At 32.8% G+C, this 7,051-nt stretch overlaps 1 non-coding gene and 1 pseudogene across 1 annotated transcript; one reads left to right on the forward strand and one right to left on the reverse strand.

Annotated features, from left to right (window-relative positions):
- Positions 1-1,582: 1,582 nt before the first annotated feature.
- TRNAS-GCU (transfer RNA serine (anticodon GCU)) lies at positions 1,583-1,673 on the forward strand. Its single transcript has one exon. It is a non-coding gene; the product is annotated as a tRNA-Ser (tRNA).
- Positions 1,674-3,304: 1,631 nt separating this feature from the next.
- LOC146916377 (factor of DNA methylation 4-like) lies at positions 3,305-6,758 on the reverse strand (annotated as a pseudogene).
- Between the last annotated feature and the right edge of the window lie 293 nt (positions 6,759-7,051).

Raw genomic sequence — 7,051 nt, forward strand, 5'->3', positions numbered from 1 at the left:
GTTACTTTTGTGTATGAATAAATGCAAGAAACACCTAGGTTTACTTTGTAAATGTGAGATCATCATGTGCCTTTAATTCTTGTATTAAAATCTAATTCCAAATCTTAAAAATTTCCATTGGAATATAAGAATTATAGGTTGCATGATTCTTGCATTTTTATGAGTAAATTTTGGCATAGTTTTACACTTGTTTAGTTTCTTTTTTTCCATGCTTTTATCATGACATTTTGCTTGCATTATTTCACCCTATGCTACTAACATTTTCTTGTTTCATGTCTCATATTTCCCATAAGCATTCTCATGTCATTCCATATCCATCTTATATCTTGCACTTTAAGTTTCAATTCCATACAAAAGTTAGAATGTAAACACTTAGGAGTTTTGTAATATTTTCCTTTATGCACTTTTAATTTCTTGGCAAAGAGGCCATATAATGTATCTAGGGTATGATGTAAAGGACAATGGACTCTAATGATGTACACCGACACAAGCACCGACACATGCACACACATCACTTTAGATATAGCTAGAATATGCATGTTTAGATGTATGTTTAGGATTGTATGTTTAGATGAATGTTTAGGCTTTATACTTAGAAAAAATCAATTTTCCAAAAAATATGAATAACATCACTTAAACATTTTTCATAATAAACCTTGGGATCAAAATCCCATTGAATTTTCCTTTTTCATTTTCTTAATCAAATTTCAATGAAAAATAATCCAACTTTGACTTCTTTTGCAAAATGACTAATCAAACCTCACTCTTTTCATAATCTCATGCCTTTAAAGGCCTCTTTCTATTCTTCAAAATCCTATTTTCCAACTTAAAATCAACCAACAAAAACAAAAACATTTTTGGAAGAGAACTACGGTGGATTTGATCCCTTAAACGGGTACGTAGGCAAGGAACAAAATTCCTTCAATTCAAATAAAATAAAAATCCAAACACATTCTTCTCCCTCCAATTCTTCATTTAGTAACTTTTAGGTGTAAATAACATTTTCAAATAGCATTTAAAAATAAAGCGCGCGCGTAGAAATTAAAGACGGTTCCTATAGGATACTATAGTCGTTATGGGTGCCTAACACCTTCCCGTAGCGAAAACAACTCCCGGACCTCGATTCTCAAGGGTTTTGCTTACTTTTTCCCTTCCCAAGAAAAAATAAGATATCAAAGGTTAAAAAGGTCCAAACGTAATCAATGTTTGACACCCAAAAACCAAGATAAAACAGCTGGCGACTTCACTGGGGAGATTCGAGAGTTACGCTTAGTCTTTATTTCCACGCATGCGTCTGTATTAACATTAAATAAAAGGTTTAAAGGTAGTGGGAAGCAATGACCTAATGTTAATTATATTTATCAAGGTGCTTCCCGTAAAGGTAGTGGGAAGCACCTTCTAGAACCTAACATTTTTGGTAGTGATAATCTTAATATAATTAACATTACTTTTTTTTTTACAGGAATTTTTACATGATTATTATGAAATATATAACATTTAATTTAATGAACAACATCAAACCAATATAATATGAAGATAGTAAACAATATCAAAAGAAAACATTAAAAAAGAAGTAAACAATGTCACTTTGGCCGAGTGGTTAAGGCGTGTGCCTGCTAAGTACATGGGGTTTCCCTGCGAGAGCGAGAGTTCGAATCTCCTCTCAGGTGACGATTCTTTTTGTCTTTTTACTTTTAATGTATGTACTTTTTTTTTGGTTACTATGTATGTAACTTTACCATATATTTTTTGTACTCTTATTAAATTCCACCTTGCTTAAACAAAAAAAAAATACATTAATTGATATTTATACCCAACTGTTAATTAATTTTTATTTAATGTTAATCTTTTTAACAACGGAATTTTTTTTTATTCTGCTTTGACTATAATTCTTTCTAATCTTTTATCCTGTGAATTGTATGGGTTTCCTGGTTGTGTTGTCTTACAGGTATGGCTCCTAAAAATTCTCAAAAGGCATCATCTTCCGCTAAGGGAAAAAGGAAACAATCTGAAACTGTTGAAGCTTCTAGGCCCTATGATGAGCACAGGTTCTTTAGTGCTGACCATCAGGAAAGGTTTCAGGAACTCTGCAGCCGAAAGATTCCCACTACCAATTGAAGTTTAAAGGTGACAAAAAAGGTTTTTGTTTCTGGTAAGAGCAAAAAATTCCATTGTTATATGTGTCCATATAAATTTGATATGCTTCTGTGTTATGTCTTTATAAATTTGATAGAATAACAGAACTTTTTTATTTTATTTTAATTTTTCTTTGCATAAATGTACATAGAGGTGTATGCTTCCATTCATTTTAGGATAACTAGTTAGCTTAATATTAATATTACACATATGCAGGGATACGATAACTCTTGAAGTTATCGCAATGACATGGCTAAAATACAACATTTAACATTAATATAAAAATTAGATTCGGAGGTAGCAGAAGCTTTAGCTATGCGGAAGGGGTTGGTGAACACTCATCGACAATATCCCATCTATATTGGATCTACTATTATTGGAGATTACATTAATTTTAATATCTTTTTTCATAGTTTAAGTTTACCATGTTGAAAATTGGGGCATTATCAGTCCTTACAAAACCGGTTTGTAAGGTTAGGAGTACCTCCTCTTTATAAACTTTGATCAAGCTTCTTATCTAACCGATGAGGAACTAAATCCACCCCCTTAATGACAAGCCAATATAAGGCAACTAGGGACAGATCGCAATTAAGGTGGAATTACCAACAATAAGATTATGGAAATACTTTAGAGGATTGCACTGGTGTATAGAGCATCAACATATAACAGTTCAAACTAAATCAAGATAATTATTTTTTTTGAGAAAAAACCAAATCAAGAATATAATATTTTTTTATTGTACGGAAATGATATAATGATTTATTTTTAAATGAATTTAACTTAAATGTTTCACCTCGATTACTTTCGACGTATGTTTATGTAATCATCAACAATTTCAAAAAACTTCAACTCGTTTCAGAGTTTTAACTCAAAAGTCATATGAATTATCCCCTTAACAAAGTGCTCGTACATGATTTTTCTTTATCTTTTTGGAGGAAATCTCCTACATGATATCAGTAATTGTATATAAGAACCATACAAAGTATCACCACCAAGGTACCAACCATTGGCAATAAGACTGAGTTATACCAAAGTCTGTTCGAGCTAGAATTTCAACTAAATTTCTTGGATAAGTTCTTACTGCCGAAATGATGCCTCAATAAAAGTCTGTTCGAGCTAGAATTTCAACTAAATTTCTTGGATAAGTTCTTACTTCCGAAACGAAGCATCAATAAGTTTTCTTTCCCTTATTTGATTTCCATTGTTTAATTAAATGGGAAACACCCTCCTTCAACGAAGCCTTCCTTCCTTCTTTAAAATTCCAGAGTTCCGGTATTGGGTACCGACCACTAGGGCTGTACTCATTTAACTCCTTCAGAGTTGTAGCTACTGCATCATGCACCTCATCCCCGAACTCATCCTTCAAACTTTTCAGCTTTTCATCTTCTCCGTCTAAAATTTCCTGTGAAATATATCTAACATATATTAGATCATATTTTATGCAATTCATAGAAGGGAAACAAATAAAACCAAATAAGTGCTAACAACAGCAAGCTTCAGTAAATAGATCCCTACACAGTACCAATTACTATTCTTTCTAATTATTAAGAAATGCTGCATTATATGCTTTAGGGGATAAATATATCCAACATTGTCTTAATAGAAATGTTGAGAAAAAAATATTAACTTTAACGAAAAAAACATAATTCACGAAGTTATTGTACCTTGGAGTTTCCTTCTTTATCAGTTACAACTTTGAACGGATGCCAACTTGGATCTTTAACACAGTCTTCCCACTTCGAGCACCACTCGATTGCTTTTATTTTCTCTGCCTCTGAAAGTTTTCTCTTAGTCTTAGTTGCCGTTTTCTCATTAGAAAATTTTCTCTTAGCTTCTTCGAGAAATGGCTTAATATCAAGTTCACCCATCCTTTTCACAGAAATTATAGCTTGAGTGGTGTTCTTTGGGCAGCCAATCCACTGTGAACAAGGAAAAATAATTACTTGGACAAAACAAACAATGAAATCATGACAAGTTAACTAAAAATGTACGAAGAAAATATGCTCTTTTCATAAACTTGACCCGATTCTACCAATTTTCACCTAAAATGTAAAACTTTATGTATTAAAATCATCATCTTTAGACACAAACAACTAGATAGTTGAAACAAGCAACCATGTGATTCAAGTGAAAAGGATGTTGCGTTGGAAAATTTAATTCCTTAGATATAGAAACTAGGATGAAAACACCGAACGTTTTTCATTGGCTATTGTAAATACATGTGAACAAGACACTGTCTTCCAAGCAACTTAAATAAGATTCCAACAACATGATTTGAATGTTTGCAAAACAGGACACTATTCTATAAGTATTATATAAACAATTGTTTGTCAATTAAAAAATATAACTTATCCTACGTTTCTGCTTAAATTTGACAAGGAAATTTTTACAAATAAAAAATCTATCCCGATTTTGTAAAAGATTAGTTACGGAAGACATTTTAAAGTTGATTTTGAGAGTATTAGATACATACACTTATTAACTTTTTGCGGGCATCTTGCAATTCGTCATTAGTTTTGCGCTCCTGAACAACCAGTGTTTGTTGAAGATCTTCCACCCCCTGTAATTCCTCTTCCTTTTCCTGCAGCTCCATTCTGATTGCTTCCAATTTTTTCTTCTCATCTAGATCAGTATCTCTAATGTGATTCATTACCTGGAAAGCTCCTTTCAGCTGTTCTATCTCCAATTCCAATGCTTGTTTTGCATCCAGTCCTCTCTCCAGGTCATGAATTTTCTTGTGAAGTTTCTCTTTTTCTTTCTGCAACATCCAACCAAAAGAGTCCTCAAAACTCAAGTATATACATGTAATTGAATTAAAAACTCTAGATAATAGGAAAATGAACTATGTGCCTTATGTTCTTCAGACAAATACATCATTTTTTCACGGGCCTCGTTTTGCTCTACTATTGCCATCTCATTCTGTAAACAACAAAATGAAGAACGAATTTAATTCGTCATAAGTTATTAAAAAATAAGGGGGGATTGGTGTACGTAATTTGATACAAAAGACCAAATGGTCCATAGAGTAAGGAATGCTAACAACACTCTTTGTGATTGGTCCATTTTTAAAGAAGCCAATTTAGTTCTCATGTAAATTGATCACTTTCAAAGAAATGTGTTAACATTTTAGAAACACACTATCAAAAAAAGTGTGTTCAAGAGAGGGTTAAAAAGTAAGAATTATTTATCTAGCTTTGCTACAATAAATTCAAAAAGCCAAAATACATTACCTGCTTCTTCTCAAAATATAGCTTGGTTCTCTCATTATGATTATCTTCTTGACGCTTTTGCAGATCCTTTTCACGGCATATAAGTTTATTCCTCCGAGCTTCCAGTTCTAGCCTGGCTTTTTCATGATCCTTAGATACTTTCTCCTGATACTCTCGTTCAGCCTACCGCATCTTGCTGATTTCTAATGGAACAATATGAAACAGACTCAGCTACCATGAAATATTAAAATATCATATCAACTATAAATAATTCAAAAATGCAATAGAATGTAAGCTAACTAAAATCATAGATATATTAGTAAAACTGATAGTGCTTCACCATTAAATCAATGAGAAGGAATACCAATATTAATTGGATCAATTCAATTTAATTATCAACATACCCTTATTGAAATGTTCAAGCATCTTCTCTTTTTGCTCCATCACTTTCCTTAGGGACACTTTCGCCTCATGATGTTTGCTTGTTGTCTGTTCCAATTCATCGGTCTTCAGCTTTAAGGTATTTGCCAAACCAGAGACAAGCACATTTGCTTTCCTATTGTCCTCGGCTTCTTTTCCAGAAATTGTTTTCAAATCCCCTTTTTCCTGGAGGTGTTTTCCAACTATATCCTTCATATCATAGTCATCACGACGTGCCATCCAGCCAAATAGGCTATGTCCTCGCTCCTGTTTCCGTAAACCCAAGTAATCCCGCTTACCACAGTGCTCTGCTAGGAAGCTCCTTTCTAACTTCATAGCATTGTGGAAACCATCCCACTCGCTTCCAAATTCAACAATTGCAAAGGGTAATTGTCCATGAAGGTTCCACAGTGCAGTAACTTTCATCGGATGAAACCCTTTCATAATCAGCTCCTCCTTAATTTTCGTTGGATCCTTCCCAACATACTTTCTGCTTTTTGGGTTAAAACTAGTAACAATATTTTTCAAAATGACCATCCATGGATATACAAACAACTCATCATCGTCACCCAAATTCACATTAACCAACGAAGCCTTAGCAACATTCATAACAAGTGACTTCTCGTTAGTGATACTAAAATTAACTGACTTATCACTAGCAGTACTAACACCAGGTGACTTATCATTACAAACAACAGGAGACTTATCTTTACCAACTTTAACATCACCGTAGCTTTTTTCAATATACATTTCAAGAGCTGAATGCTTAGCAATATCTTTAACCGTCTCACGCAAATCACCCACAATTGTGGACGTGTGTCTCAATAGCTCACTCAAAGAGTAGTAGTCCTTGTTGTAGCAAAATGGGCAACGATAGGTTGAATCAGATATTTTGAGTTTGTCCTTGTAGTAATCATCTTTCAAGTCTTTGTAATATATGCGTTTGTAGTACTCCAAATCAGATTCACGAGTATATTCTAAATTTTGGTACATCTGAAAATGAAAAATCATAAAATCAATTCCAAAGAAGTTGCTAAACAAATAGCTGCTACATAAATCGACTAAAATGAAGCCATGAAAAAGTAAAGTATAGAATAGATGATTTAATTATTACGAGTTTATGATTACAGCGATAATATTATCATTGTCCTTATGATTTTTGTTCAGACACTCGAAGCTATACTAAAAAAGAAATAAATCGATTATGAAGAAAATCAGAACATAAATAATTAAGTACACAATAATCAGTATAAATTATGAACCAGTATGAAACGATATGAGAAATT

Source organism: Medicago sativa, chromosome 6 (assembly GCF_051527215.1).
Source record: "Medicago sativa cultivar Bolivia chromosome 6, Bolivia_mono, whole genome shotgun sequence".
NCBI classification, from domain to species: domain Eukaryota; kingdom Viridiplantae; phylum Streptophyta; class Magnoliopsida; order Fabales; family Fabaceae; genus Medicago; species Medicago sativa.